At 50.6% G+C, this 14,385-nt stretch overlaps 2 non-coding genes across 2 annotated transcripts; both read right to left on the minus strand.

Moving 5' to 3' along the window:
* Positions 1–5,553: 5,553 nt before the first annotated feature.
* LOC138499014 (U6 spliceosomal RNA) lies at positions 5,554–5,660 on the minus strand. Its single transcript, XR_011279071.1, has one exon. It is a non-coding gene; the product is annotated as a U6 spliceosomal RNA (small nuclear RNA).
* Positions 5,661–13,211: 7,551 nt separating this feature from the next.
* Positions 13,212–13,318, minus strand: LOC138499015 (U6 spliceosomal RNA). The gene has a single exon (XR_011279072.1). It is a non-coding gene; the product is annotated as a U6 spliceosomal RNA (small nuclear RNA).
* Between the last annotated feature and the right edge of the window lie 1,067 nt (positions 13,319–14,385).

A 14,385-nucleotide genomic window follows, 5' to 3' on the forward strand; every position in this document is an offset into this window, starting at 1 on the left:
TGTTCTTATCGTTCGCTCCAACATCACTTCTGAGGGTGTCTTCCCGGTGGTGCTGTGTGTCGTATTTCTGTAGTCTCGCATGAGTTGGTATAATAGCTTCTCAACAGGTTCTCCCGTAATGCGAGCAATTTGGGTGGTTCGTTTGATGTTGCTCATGAATCGCTCGACTGTTCCATTGGCCTGGGGCCATAGGGGTGTCACCTTCCTGTGCCTGAAACCCATGTATTCGGCGAATCTTTGGAAGTCCTGTACGGTGAAGGGGGGTCCATTATCGGACTTCACTACCTTTAGTACTCTGTAGATTGCAAACATTCGATCCAGGGCCGGTATGGTGTGATGGGCTGACGTCGACGGCACTATCTGTAGATCAGGGTATCTTGAATATTTATCGACGGCCACCAGAATGTATTCTCCTCCCTCCATGGGCCCGAAATGATCCACTGCTATCTCTTCCCATGTCCCCTCGGGTAGTGCAGTCATGTTTAGGGGTTCTGGGAAGGTGTGTGGCTTTACGAGTGCACAGGTGGGGCAGTCGCGTAATAGTTCCTCTACGGCAGTGTCTAGTTGAGGGAACTATAGTTTCTGCCTCAGCATCCTTTTGGTGGATACGATCCTTCGGTGTCCCTCGTGGGCGAGTTCTAGTACCTTCTGGCGCAGGCTGCGTGGTATCACGAGCTTTGTTCCTTTGAGCAGCATACCTTCATCTGATTTTGCAAGTTCTTCCTTCACGGCTAAGAAACAGGTGATGTCCTGCTTGATGTCTTCGTTCATGGTCTCTCGAATTTGTTTTGCATGTTTCCATCGCCCCGTTTCTAGGCATCTGAGGATGGTTTGTATCCCTTGGTCCGTGTTTGACTCACGGGTTATGTGATCCATGTCTAGCCCTTGTGGTGTGTTGCTGTGGATGACATAACGTATGTACTGGTCAGCTATGGATGGTTCTGGCCCACACTCATCTTTCGGATGTCTCGAGAGGAAGTCGGCGGGGTTCTGCTCCTTTCCTGGTCTGTGGGTGATGGAGAACTGATAGTCTTGTAGTCGGAGAGCCCATCGAGCTATTCGTGGTGGCATTTTTGCCTGAGGGTTGCCAAAGATGAAGACGAGGGCTTGATGGTCAGATACAACTACAAAAGGTTTCCCATATAGGAACAAATGAAAATGTTCGCAGGCCCATACAGCCAGACCCTCCTTCTCAGCCTGGGAGTAGGCTTGTTCGGTTTTGGAGATGCTTCGACTGGCATAGGACATTATGTGTTTTCTGCTTTCTTCTCGGTCATCCAGTTGTGTCAAGATGGCGCCTAGACCGACTGGACTGGCGTCGACGATGAGTTCTGTTGTTCTTTTGGGGTCGAAATATGCCATGTTCCGGGCTTCGGAGATGCGGTCTTTGATTGCTTGAAACGCTTCTTAGCACTGTGGTGTCCATGTGAAGTCAGTGTTGAGCTTGGTGAGCGCTCGGAGGGGTTCGCTGTTGGAGGCGAAGTCCTTTATGTATCTGGTGCAGTAACTTGCAAGACCCAAGAATGACCTGAGATCTGATGTGGTGGCAGGCAGCTTGGCTTCTCAGAGTGCGCTGACCTTCTCCGGGTCGGGTGTCATTCCCTTCTCAGAGAATATGTGACCGAAGAAGCGGAGTGTTTTCTTGCGAAATTCGCACTTGTCTTTGTTTAGTGTGAGCCGTGCCTCTTCCAAAGCCATGCACACTCTCATTAGCGTGTCATCATGTTGCTCTTGGTTTTGCCCGAAGACCAGGATGTCGTCGCTGTAGTTCAAGCAGTTGGGCACATGCTTAATGACGTTATGAATTTCTGACTGAAAGATTTCGGCCGCGGATGACACACCAAAACTTAACCGCTTGTAGCGGAAGAGTCCTAGATGGGTGGCGAAAGTGGTTATATATCGGGAGCTTTTGCAGAGTTCCAACTGGTGGTACCCTTTGTTGAGGTCCAGTTTTGAGAACACGGTTGCCCCATTCAACAGGTGTACCATGTTGGTTATTCTAGGGGCTTGGTGGCGTTCCCTTAGTATGGCCTCATTTGGCCTTCTCATGTTCACACATATTCGGATGTCTTGGGAGTCCTTTTTGGGCACGGGTACAATTGGAGAGACCCATGGGGTGGGCCCTTCCGACGACTCAATGATGTCTGCCTCCAGCAGCTTAGTCAGTTCATTTTCCACTTGTTTTTGAATATTGATGGGTATTCCTCTGTAGTGTTGGGCTATGGGTGGGGCATTGTTGTCGATGTGGAGCTCTATCTGCCTGTCCTTTAATTTTCCGAGTCCTTTGAACAGTGATGGGAAGACTTGATCTATGCTTGCCGTGGGGTCTAGATATTTGTGTACCATGAGGTGGTACAGTATGTGGATTAGTCACATTTCTATTGCTGCTTAGTAACTCAGTATGCATCCACTCTCAGTGACTGCCTCCAGAACGTGCATGGGGATCTTCTTTTCGTGTTCTTGTATCGACACGACGCCATGAAGAACCCTTTGCATGCCAGCAGGGTTTTTGATGCATATGGAAAAATGAGTGTTCGAGCTGGTTGCAGGCGGGGGGCATTTGGTATATTTTCATAGACCTCTTCACTGATCACATTTACGGTTGCCCCCGTGTCAATTAGAAATTCTGCTGCTGTCCGATTTACTTGTATTCGGAGTATTGGGCTATGTTCTTTTGCTGTGCTGTTTCCTAGGGCGTATAGGTATCCCTTCTTTCTTGACGTTTCCTGGTGTCTTTCCAGTTGGTGTGCTTTTTCATCGGATGATGCACTTGACAGGCTGTCAGACTGTGACTGTTCGATGAGGCACCTTATGTACCTTCGTGGTCTTCTTCTTGCCTTGGGAAGTGGGGTCTTGTTCTCCCTCCATTCTCTCCTGTCGTGCCTTCTTTCTGTTGGTTCATCGTGGGGTTTGTGGCGCCCTGGTTCATGGGGCTGGCGTGCTCCTCGATGATGGTAGGGTGTTGCTTGACTTTGTTCCGGTTCCGGCATGGGCTTGTAGTTCCTTCCTGCTCCTCTCATTTTGCTGCGGAAGATCAGGCACACGGCTTTGTAATGGTTTTCTCCACCACACCCGGAGCAGTTCTGGCCCATTGCAGGGCATGTTCCTTCGTGGGGGTACTCGTGTCCGCATCGGTAGCAGAAAGGATCACTGTTTCTTGTGGTCCCCTCCAGTTTGTTGAGGCTCTCGTGTTTTCCATGGGTGATCTTTATGTCATCCAGGCCTTCAACTTGTGCGGCGAGGGCCGCGTCAGATTGCGCCAGTCGTAGGATTTCGTCTAGGTTGCGCGGCTGCTGCAGCAGTCGTTTGCGGAAGTTGGCGCTTTCACACCCCACTATGATTTGCGACCTGAGGGCCTCCTCATTGGAGAGTAATTGTTGAAATCACAGTGTTTCATCTTCGCTCTTAGTCTCATGACGAATGCGTCTAGGGTTTCAACTTTGTGCTGTTTGGTGGTGTGGAACATGTGCCGTTCATAGTGTACATTTGTGTGCGGTGTGAAATATTCGGTGAGCGTTGTTTTTAACTTGACGTATGTGTCTATGTTGCTCTCAGGTATTTCTTCAAGAATGTCTCGCACATTTGACCCTATGGCGTGATTTAGAAGGTTGAGCTTTTGTTAGTCTTCTAAAGTGCCTGCTGCCTTGAGACACACTTCGAAGTCCCTCAGCCACCTCTTCCACCTTGAGCCAAGGGTGCCTGTGTCAGTGAGGTCGAAATTGGCTGGCAGCTGGGTTAAAAGGCTGTCCGTCATTTTCCTGTGGCCGGTGCTGACTGGCGTCACTGGAATGGTAAGTGAGTCTTCTTCTGAATTGCTCATGAGAAACAGTTCACATGTGTTATTTTAGCTGACCTGAATGGTGGTTTCCTTTGCCTAGCGCGGTGGGGCCTTGGTGCCAGCAGGGGGCGCTGCAAATGGGTTGCAAGTCTCTGGCGTGCTTGTTGAAACTTGTGGTGGAGAGGAGAGGGGCTATGTTCTTACCCCTTTGACGTGTTTTGTTGGAGCGGGAGGTTCGCGCCTCCACTGCTCGTCTGCGCGTGCTCGACTGCACGTGTTGCCGTTGGCGGGAGGCCAGTGCTTCTCTCCCGCCCGGGAAATGCGAAACGGGGAGTCTCCGCTCCACCCGCTGATGTTTGCGTGCTCGTCTGCACGTGTTGCCGTTGGCGGGAGGTCAGTGCTCCTCTCCCGCCCGGGAAAATGCAAAACGGGGAGTCTCCGTTCCACCCGCTGGTGTCTGGAGCGTGTGTGGACTGGGCCTCCCAGACGTTGCCGTCGGCGATTTCTGTCGCCGGATGACACGCTCTTGCGGGGAGCTGTCAGAGCTGCTCCCCGCTGGTTTGTTGCGGCGCTCGCGCCGGAGGGCGGATGATGGGGTGCCTTTGTGCTCCACCCACCGTGGCAGGCCTCCAGCATAGCTCTCAACTCACACGCTTTTGGCGGGTGTCACCCGCCTTGTAAAAGGCTGACTCACCTGCCTTGTAAAAGGCTGACTCACCCGCCAAGCCTCCAGCACTCCCATTGATTTCAATGGGCGTCTCACCCGCCAAAAACAAAATCGGGTGATTTCACCCGCCTTTGCAACACAAATGGTTGAGAGCTATGCCTCCAGGCACCGAAATACCGAGGCTCCCAGTGGTGTCAGGTGGCACACCACGAGCGGCAGGATCGGAGAGCGCAGGCACGGCGGGACTTCGCGTCCGCCTCGTCGCCAGTGTAATGTGCCCGAACGTAGACCGCCTCACGTTCTGCTGTCAGATTCAACTCTCTACACTCTGAAAGAGCACCGACACAGAGCTGGGGTGCAACACATCTTTATTCTTTCACAGCCAGGCTCGAACTGCCTTTCGGGCGGTAACCCCGCCCCTTAACATGCGCGGGTCGCAGCCTGCGAAATAACCATGAACACAAACAGAGGACTTCTGTCCTCAGGAGAAAACGAATGAGGACATCACACCATTTGTCTTTGTAATATTAAGGGAGGGAGATGTTATAATGTTGGAGGTTGTTAGAACTTTCAGAACCGTTCGTTCTGAATGATGTTTTTCTAGCTGTAGGATTCGGAATTCGAATCGTACAGCTGGGGAAAAGCATCGGATCGGATACATGGAGGGAACTCTCTTTATGAATAAACACACAAAGACTACAGAAGATATTGTGTGTACGTGGCATTCTTATTTTATATATGAACATATACATAACATAGGTAAAGTGGCTCCCCAAACATCATGTTGAAATGAGCCTCTAGGAACCCTAACACACCGACAGCCTGCCCGAGTTGCAGGACACAGCTAACGACACAGGGCACAGCAGAATATGGGGGAGTAGCAGCACAGATCAAGGTAGCACTTCGGACCGGCCTGCCCCCACCCCAGCAGAGCCTGTGACCGTGCCTTCCCAGTTCGTACATTGTATAATGAAAGGCCGGCCCTTGAATAAAAATAGGCAGCGTATACCGCCCAAAAATAGAGCAAACTAGACGGCGATATTTAAGGAACGCTATATGCATTATAAAATAACAGTACAGAGTGAAGCTGAAGCAGATGTGCAGGGCGCAAAATATGGAACGCTTCACGAATTTGCGTGTCATCCTTGCGCAGGGGCCATGCTAATCTTCTCTGTATCGTTCCAATTTTAGTATATGTGCTGCCGAAGCGAGCACAAACTCCCAGTGAAACGAGCTTTTATATATGGCCTCAATTTCTGATGATCTTAAAGTGAGGGTGTGCTTATCGGAAGTATGTGAAGAGTGGCCCATAACCTCGGATGCATTACTTTACCTATGCCCTGTTCATAAACTAAGAATTTCTTACCACATGACTCAAAATACGCAGTTTTTATAGGAACGTGTCCTATCAGCTTTCCAAAGCGAGTTGCATCATGGGTATGCAAATATTCGCCATAGCATTCGCCACGCGGCGGAACCCTGTCTGGAGCAGAGCGCTGAAGTATCGCGCGATCTGCGCATGCGCGGACGTCTTATTCGGAACAGTCAGGCGCTCCCACCCGACCTTTGCTGAGGTGTTTTGAATAAAGTTTGATCAAAAACGTGCTGCACTTTACAGCCGCTTCAAATAACGAGTACAAATGCAAGCCAATGCCGTCTAGCGGCAATAAAGAGAAACGCATGCAATGAGTGCGCCCATCAAATTAATGTTTTTTTCGTCCGTAGGATTTACGGGTGGTGGGGGGGAGACTCGAGAGGGTGGTTGGAGGTGATAGTTACTGGGCAGTAAAAGATATGTGGGCCCGCAATTTTCATATTTTGATACATCACGGAAAAACATGTCACAGTTGACCTGGGGATAATGATTGTATTACTTACCGGTAGTCTTCATTACTACTAGTCTTACTCTACCTCGTTCCGGTACTAATCAATGTGATGCTCCGATTACTTACCGGTGATCTTCATTACTCCTAGTCTTACTCTTCCTCGTCACCGTACTTATCTCATGAGGCCCCTGCCTCCAACACAGGACATTATTTTATTTCTTTGTATTCCTATAACCCCCCCCCCCCACACCCACATCACTTAGTTTCATATTACCTAGCCGTAGCATGGGACCTTCCCCGCAGGGAGGGTGAGGAGGGGTGTCAGTACTATGACGAGGAAGAGTAGGACTAGGAGTAATGAAGATTACTGGTAAGTAATCAGAGCATTACCTCCACGTCCACTCTTCCTCGTCGCAGTACTTACCTCATGAGGTATACCAAAGCAGCAACGGGGAAAAGGTCCCAATGAGACACAGAGTCAAAACAGTGCAGAAACACACACCTTTAATAACTGAAAATTTACATCCCCACAGACAAAACTCCAACCCTGACGGAACCAACCCCCGAGTGGGAGACATTCAACCTATAGTGGTTGATGAAGGTGCTCTGATCAGCCCAAGTGGCAGCCCTACAAATCTCCTGTAGAGAAACCCCCCTTGCATCGGCCCATGAGGCCGCCAAACCTCTGGTGGACCGCCGCAGAACGTGCGCAGGCACAGGCAGGCCAGAAGCCACATAGGCCATGGAGACCACAACACGGATCCACAAGCTAATGGACACCACAGAGGCCTTATGCCCAGCCCCAGCCGGGTCAAAAGTAATCAGAAGACTGTCAGAATGGCTGAAAGGGGTAGTCCTAGTCAAATATTCCAACACCGCCCGCCACACATCAATGTTATGCCAAGCCACTTCCTCTGGCGTTTGCGGATTCTGAAAAAGGGCAGGGAGAACCAGATCCTGAGAGGTGTGAAACCGAGAAACAACTTTAGGGAGAAACTTCGGATCACACCTCAGCACCACCGAGTCCGGCAGCACCCTCAGGAAAGGGGGGTGACATAACAGAGCCCCAATCTCCCCAAGCCTATGGGCCGAAGTTATGGCAATCAGAAAGGCAGTGTCAGATGTTTCATATCAATCTCGGAAATGGGCTCAAAAGGAGGTCCTTGAAGGAACTTTAAGACAAGAGGGAGATCCCAAGGTGGAAGCCCCTTATAAGTACAAGGACGGGAAGAAGAAAAACCCCTTAGCAACTTCCCCACCAACACCTCCCCATCCAAGTGCCCATCAGAGTCCCCCAAAAGGAATTTTATGGAGGCCCACTGAGAGCGAAGCGTGGAAACCGCCAGTCCCTTGTCAAACCCATCCCGGAGGTATTGAAGGATAGCGGGGAGGCCAGAACGTAGGGGAAGGATCACACACCGCCAACACCAGTCCCGTAAATGGCTCCAATGCCTGCCGTAAGCCTTTAGAGTGGAGGGTCTAAGAGCATTCATTATGGACTCTACCACAGGACCAGAGAACCCCTGAGATATCAGCCTAGCCCGCGCAATAGCCATACTGCCCATTGCATCTGGCGGACCCCCACCCGCAGATCCCCTAGAAGGGGACAAGGCCACTTCAGAACCAGCCAAGGCTCATGGGACCGAAGCTCCAACAGAGAGGGAAACCTGTACGGTGAAGGGGGGTCCATTATCGGACTTCACTACCTTGGGTACTCTGTAGATTGCAAACATTCGATCCAGGGCCGGTATGGTTTGATGGGCTGACGTCGACGGCACTATCTGTAGATCAGGGTATCTTGAATATTTATCGACGGCCACCAGAATGTGTTCTCCTCCCTCCATGGGCCCGAAATGATCCACTGCTATCTCTTCCCATGTCCCCTCGGGTAGTGCAGTCATGTTTAGGGGTTCTGGGAAGGTGTGTGGCTTTACGAGTGCACAGGTGGGGCAGTCGCGTAATAGTTCCTCTACGGCAGTGTCTAGTTGAGGGAACTATAGTTTCTGCCTCAACATCCTTTTGGCGGATACGATCCCTCGGTGTCCCTCGTGGGCGAGTTCTAGTACCTTCTGGCGCAGGCTGCGTGGTATCACGAGCTTTGTTCCTTTGAGCAGCATACCTTCATCTGATTTTGCAAGTTCTTCCTTCACGGCTAAGAAACAGGTGATGTCCTGCTTGATGTCTTCGTTCATGGTCTCTCGAATTTGTTTTGCATGTTTCCATCGCCCCGTTTCTAGGCATCTGAGGATGGTTTGTATCCCTTGGTCCGTGTTTGACTCACGGGTTATGTGATCCATGTCTAGTTCTTGTGGCGTGTTGCTGTGGATGACATAACGTATGTACTGGTCAGCTATTGATGGTTCTGGCCCACACTCGTCTTTCGGATGTCTCGAGAGGAAGTCAGCGGGGTTTTGCTCCTTTCCTGGTCTGTGGGTGATGGAGAACTGATAGTCTTGTAGTCGGAGAGCCCATCGAGCTATTCGTGGTGGCATTTTTGCCTGAGGGTTGCCAAAGATGAAGACGAGGGCTTGATGGTCCGATACAACTACAAAAGGTTTCCCATATAGGAACAAATTAAAATGTTCGCAGGCCCATACTACAGCCAGACCCTCCTTCTCAGCCTGGGAGTAGGCTTGTTCGGTTTTGGAGAGGCTTCGACTGGCATAGGACACTATGTGTTTTCTGCTTTCTTCTCGGTCATCCAGTTGTGTCAAGATGGCGCCTAGACCGACTGGACTGGCATCGACAATGAGTTCTGTTGTGCTTTTGGGGTCGAAATATGCCATGTTCCGGGCGTCGGAGATGCGGTCTTTGATTGCTTGAAACGCTTCTTGGCCCTGTGGTGTCCATGTGAAGTCAGTGTTGAGCTTGTTGAGCGCTCAGAGGGGTTCGCTGATGGAGGAAAAGTCCTTTATGTATCTGGTGCAGTAACTTGCAAGACCCAAGAATGACCTGAGGTCTGATGTGGTGGCAGGCGGCATGGCTTCTCGGAGTGCGCTGACCTTCTCCAGGTCGGGTGTCATTCCCTTCTCAGTGAATATGTGACCGAAGAAGCGGAGTTTTTTCTTGCGAAATTCACACTTGTCTTTGTTTAGTGTGAGCCGTGCCTCTTCCAAAGCCATGCACACTCTCATTAGCTTGTCATCATGTTGCTCTTGGTTTTGCCCAAAGACCAGGATGTCGTCGCTGTAGTTCAAGCAGTTGGGCACATGCTTAATGACGTTATGAATTTCTGACTGAAAGATTTCAGCCGCGGATGACACACCAAAACTTAACCGCTTGTAGCGGAAGAGTCCTAGATGGGTGGCGAAAGTGGTTATATATCGGGAGCTTTTGCAGACTTCCAACTGGTGGTACCCTTTGTTGAGATCCAGTTTTGAGAACACGGTTGCCCCATTCAACAGGTGTACCATGTCGGTTATTCTAGGGCCTTGGTGGCGTTCCCTTAGTATGGCCTCATTTGGCCTTCTCATGTCCACACATATTCGGATGTCTTGGGAGTCCTTTTTGGGCACGGGTACAATTGGAGAGACCCATGGGGTGGGCCCTTCTGCCGGCTCAATGATGTCTGCCTCCAGCAGCTTAGTCAGTTCATTTTCCACTTGTTTTTGAATATTGATGGGTATTCCTCGGTAGTGTTGGGCTATGGGTGGGACATTGTTGTCGATGTGGAGCTCTATCTGTCTGTCCTTTAATTTTCCAAGGCCTTTGAACAGTGATGGGAAGACTTGGTCTATGCTTGCCGTGGGGTCTAGATATTTGTGTACCATGAGGCGGTACAGTATGTGGATTAGTCCCATTTCTATTGCTGCTTGGTAACTCAGTATGCATCTGCTCTCAGTGACTGCCTCCAGAACGTGCATGGGGATCTTCTTTTCGTGTTCCTTGTATCGACACGACGCCATGAAGAACCCTTTGCATGCCAGCAGGGTTTTTGATCCATATGGAAAAATGAGTGTTCGAGCTGGTTGCAGGCGAGGGGCATTTGGTATATTTTCATAGACCTCTTCACTGATCACATTTACGGTTGCCCCCGTGTCAATTAGAAATTCTGCTGCTGTCCGATTTACTTGTATTCGGAGTATTGGGCTATGTTCTTTTGCTGTGCTGTTTCCTAGGGCGTATAGGTATCCCTTCTTTCTCGGCGTTTCCTGGTGTCTTTCCAGTTGGTGTGCTTTTTCATCGGATGATGCACTTGACAGGCTGTCAGACTGTGACTGTTCGATGAGGCACCTTATGTACCTTCGTGGTCTTCTTCTTGCCTTGGGAAGTGGGGTCTTGTTCTCCCTCCATTCTCTCCTGTCGTGCCTTCTTTCTATTGGTTCATCGTGGGGTTTGTGGCGCCCTGGTTCATGGGGCTGGCGTGCTCCTCGATGATGGTAGGGTGTTGCTTGACTTTGTTCCGGTTCCGGCATGGGCTTGTAGTTCCTTCCTGCTCCTCTCATTTTGCTGCGGAAGATCAGGCACACGGCTTTGTAATGGTTTTCTCCACCACACCCGGAGCAGTTCTGGCCCATTGCAGGGCATGTTCCTTCGTGGGGGTACTCGTGTCCGCATCGGTAGCAGAAAGGATCACTGTTTCTTGTGGTCCCCTCCAGTTTGTTGAGGCTCTCGTGTTTTCCATGGGTGATCTTTATGTCATCCGGGCCTTCAACTTGTGCGGCGAGGGCCGCGTCAGATCGCGCCAGTCGTAGGATTTCGTCTAGGTTGCGCGGCTGCTGCAGCAGTCGTTTGCGGAAGTCGGCGCTTTCACACCCCACTATGATTTGCGACCTGAGGGCCTCCTCATTGGAGAGTAATTGTTGAAATCACAGTGTTTCATCTTCGCTCTTAGTCTCATGACGAATGCGTCTAGGGTTTCAACTTTGTGCTGTTTGGTGGTGTGGAACACGTGCCGTTCATAGTCTACATTTGTGTGCGGTGTGAAATATTCGGGGAGCGTTGTTTTTAACTTGACGTACGTGTCTATGTTGCTCTCAGGTATTTCTTCAAGAATGTCTCGCACATTTGACCCTACGGCGTGATTTAGAAGGTTGAGCTTTTGTTAGTCTTCTAAAGTACCTGCCGCCTTGAGACACACTTCGAAGTCCCTCAGCCACCTCTTCCACCTTGAGCCAAGGGTGCCTGTGTCAGTGAGGTCGAAATTGGCTGGCAGCTGGGTTAAAAGGCTGTCCGTCATTTTCCTGTGGCCGGTGCTGACTGGCGTCACTGGAATGGTAAGCGAGTCTTCTTCTGAATTGCTCATGAGAAACAGTTCACACATGTTATTTTAGCTGACCTGAATGGTGGTTTCCTTTGACTAGCGTGGTGGGGCCTTGGTGCCAGCTGGGGGCGCTTCAAATGGGTTGCAAGTCTCTGGCGTGCTTTTTGAAACTTGTGGTGGAGAGGAGAGGGGCTATGTTCTTACCCCTTTGACGTGTTTTGTTGGAGCGGGAGGTTCGCGCCTCCACCGCTCGACTGCACGTGTTGCCGTTGGCGGGAGGCCAGTGCTTCTCTCCCGCCCGGGAAATGCGAAACGGGGAGTCTCCGCTCCACCCGCTGATGTTTGCGTGCTCGTCTGCACGTGTTGCCGTTGGCGGGAGGTCAGTGCTCCTCTCCCGCCCGGGAAAATGCAGAACGGGGAGTCTCCGCTCCACCCGCTGGTGTCTGGAGCGTGTGTGGACTGGGCCTCCCAGACGTTGCCGTCGGCGATTTCTGTCGCCGGATGACACGCTCTTGCGGGGAGCTGTCACAGCTGCTCCCCGCTGGTTTGTTGCGGCGCTCGCGCCGGAGGGCGGATGATGGGGTGCCTTAGTGCTCCATCCACCGTGGCAGGCCTCCAGAATAGCTCTCAACTCACACGCTTTTGGCGGGTGTCACCCGCCTTGTAAAAGGCTGACTCACCCGCCAAGCCTCCAGCACTCCCATTCATTTCAATGGGCGTCTCACCCGCCAAAAACAAAATCGGGTGATTTCACCCGCCTTTGCAACACAAATGGTTGAGAGCTATGCCTCCAGGCACCGAAATTCCGAGGCTCCCAGTGGTGTCAGGTGGCACACCACGAGCGGCAGGATCGGAGAGCGCAGGCACGGCGGGACTTCGCGTCCGCCTCGTCACCAGTGTAATGTGCCCGAACGTAGACCGCCTCACGTTCTGCTGTCAGATTCAACTCTCTACACTCTGAAAGAGGACCGACACAGAGCTGGGGTGCAACACATCTTTATTCTTTCACAGCCAGGCTCGAACTGCCTTTCGGGAGGTAACCCCGCCCCTTAACATGCGCGGGTCGCAGCCCGCGAAATAACCATGAACACAAACAGAGGACTTCTGTCCTCAGGAGAAAACGAATGAGGACATCACACCATTTGTCTTTGTAATATTAAGGGAGGGAGATGTTATAATGTTGGAGGTTGTTAGAACTTTCAGAACCGTTCGTTCTGAATGATGTTTCTCTAGCTGTAGGATTCGGAATTCGAATCGTACAGCTGGGGAAAAGCATCGGAACGGATACATGGAGGGAACTCTCTTTATGAATAAACACACAAAGACTACAGAAGATATTGTGTGTACGTGGCATTCTTATTTTATATATGAACATATACATAACATAGGTAAAGTGGCTCCCCAAACATCATGTTGAAATGAGCCTCTAGGAACCCTAACACACCGACAGCCTGCCCGAGTTGCAGGACACAGCTAACGACACAGGGCACAGCAGAATATGGGGGAGTAGCAGCACAGATCAAGGTAGCACTTCGGACCGGCCTGCCCCCACCCCAGCAGAGCCTGTGACCGTGCCTTCCCAGTTCGTACATTGTATAATGAAAGGCCGGCCCTTGAATAAAAATAGGCAGCGTATACCGCCCAAAAATAGAGCAAACTAGACGGCGATATTTAAGGAACGCTATATGCATTACAAAATAACAGTACAGAGTGAAGCTGAAGCAGATGTGCAGGGCGCAAAATATGGAACGCTTCACGAATTTGCGTGTCATCCTTGCGCAGGGGCCATGCTAATCTTCTCTGTATCGTTCCAATTTTAGTATATGTGCTGCCGAAGCGAGCACAAACTCCCAGTGAAACGAGCTTTTATATATGGCCTCAATTTCTGATGATCTTAAAGTGAGGGTGTGCTTATCGGAAGTATGTGAAGAGTGGCCCATAACCTCGGATGCATTACTTTACCTATGCCCTGTTCATAAACTAAGAATTTCTTACCACATGACTCAAAATACGCAGTTTTTATAGGAACGTGTCCTATCAGCTTTCCAAAGCGAGTTGCATCATGGGTATGCAAATATTCGCCATAGCATTCGCCACGCGGCGGAACCCTGTCTGGAGCAGAGCGCTGAAGTATCGCGCGATCTGCGCATGCGCGGACGTCTTATTCGGAACAGTCAGGCGCTCCCACCCGACCTTTGCTGAGGTGTTTTGAATAAAGTTTGATCAAAAACGTGCTGCACTTTACAGCCGCTTCAAATAACGAGTACAAATGCAAGCCAATGCCGTCTAGCGGCAATAAAGAGAAACGCATGCAATGAGTGCGCCCATCAAATTAATGTTTTTTTCGTCCGTAGGATTTACGGGTGGTGGGGGGGAGACTCGAGAGGGTGGTTGGAGGTGATAGTTACTGGGCAGTAAAAGATATGTGGGCCCGCAATTTTCATATTTTGATACATCACGGAAAAACATGTCACAGTTGACCTGGGGATAATGATTGTATTACTTACCGGTAGTCTTCATTACTACTAGTCTTACTCTACCTCGTTCCGGTACTAATCAATGTGATGCTCCGATTACTTACCGGTGATCTTCATTACTCCTAGTCTTACTCTTCCTCGTCACCGTACTTATCTCATGAGGCCCCTGCCTCCAACACAGGACATTATTTTATTTCTTTGTATTCCTATAACCCCCCCCCCCCACACCCACATCACTTAGTTTCATATTACCTAGCCGTAGCATGGGACCTTCCCCGCAGGGAGGGTGAGGAGGGGTGTCAGTACTATGACGAGGAAGAGTAGGACTAGGAGTAATGAAGATTACTGGTAAGTAATCAGAGCATTACCTCCACGTCCACTCTTCCTCGTCGCAGTACTTACCTCATGAGGTATACCAAAGCAGCAACGGGGAA

This window comes from Ambystoma mexicanum, chromosome 5q (assembly GCF_040938575.1).
Source record: "Ambystoma mexicanum isolate Mex_15411 chromosome 5q, UKY_AmexF1_1, whole genome shotgun sequence".
Taxonomy (NCBI): Eukaryota; Metazoa; Chordata; class Amphibia; order Caudata; family Ambystomatidae; genus Ambystoma; species Ambystoma mexicanum.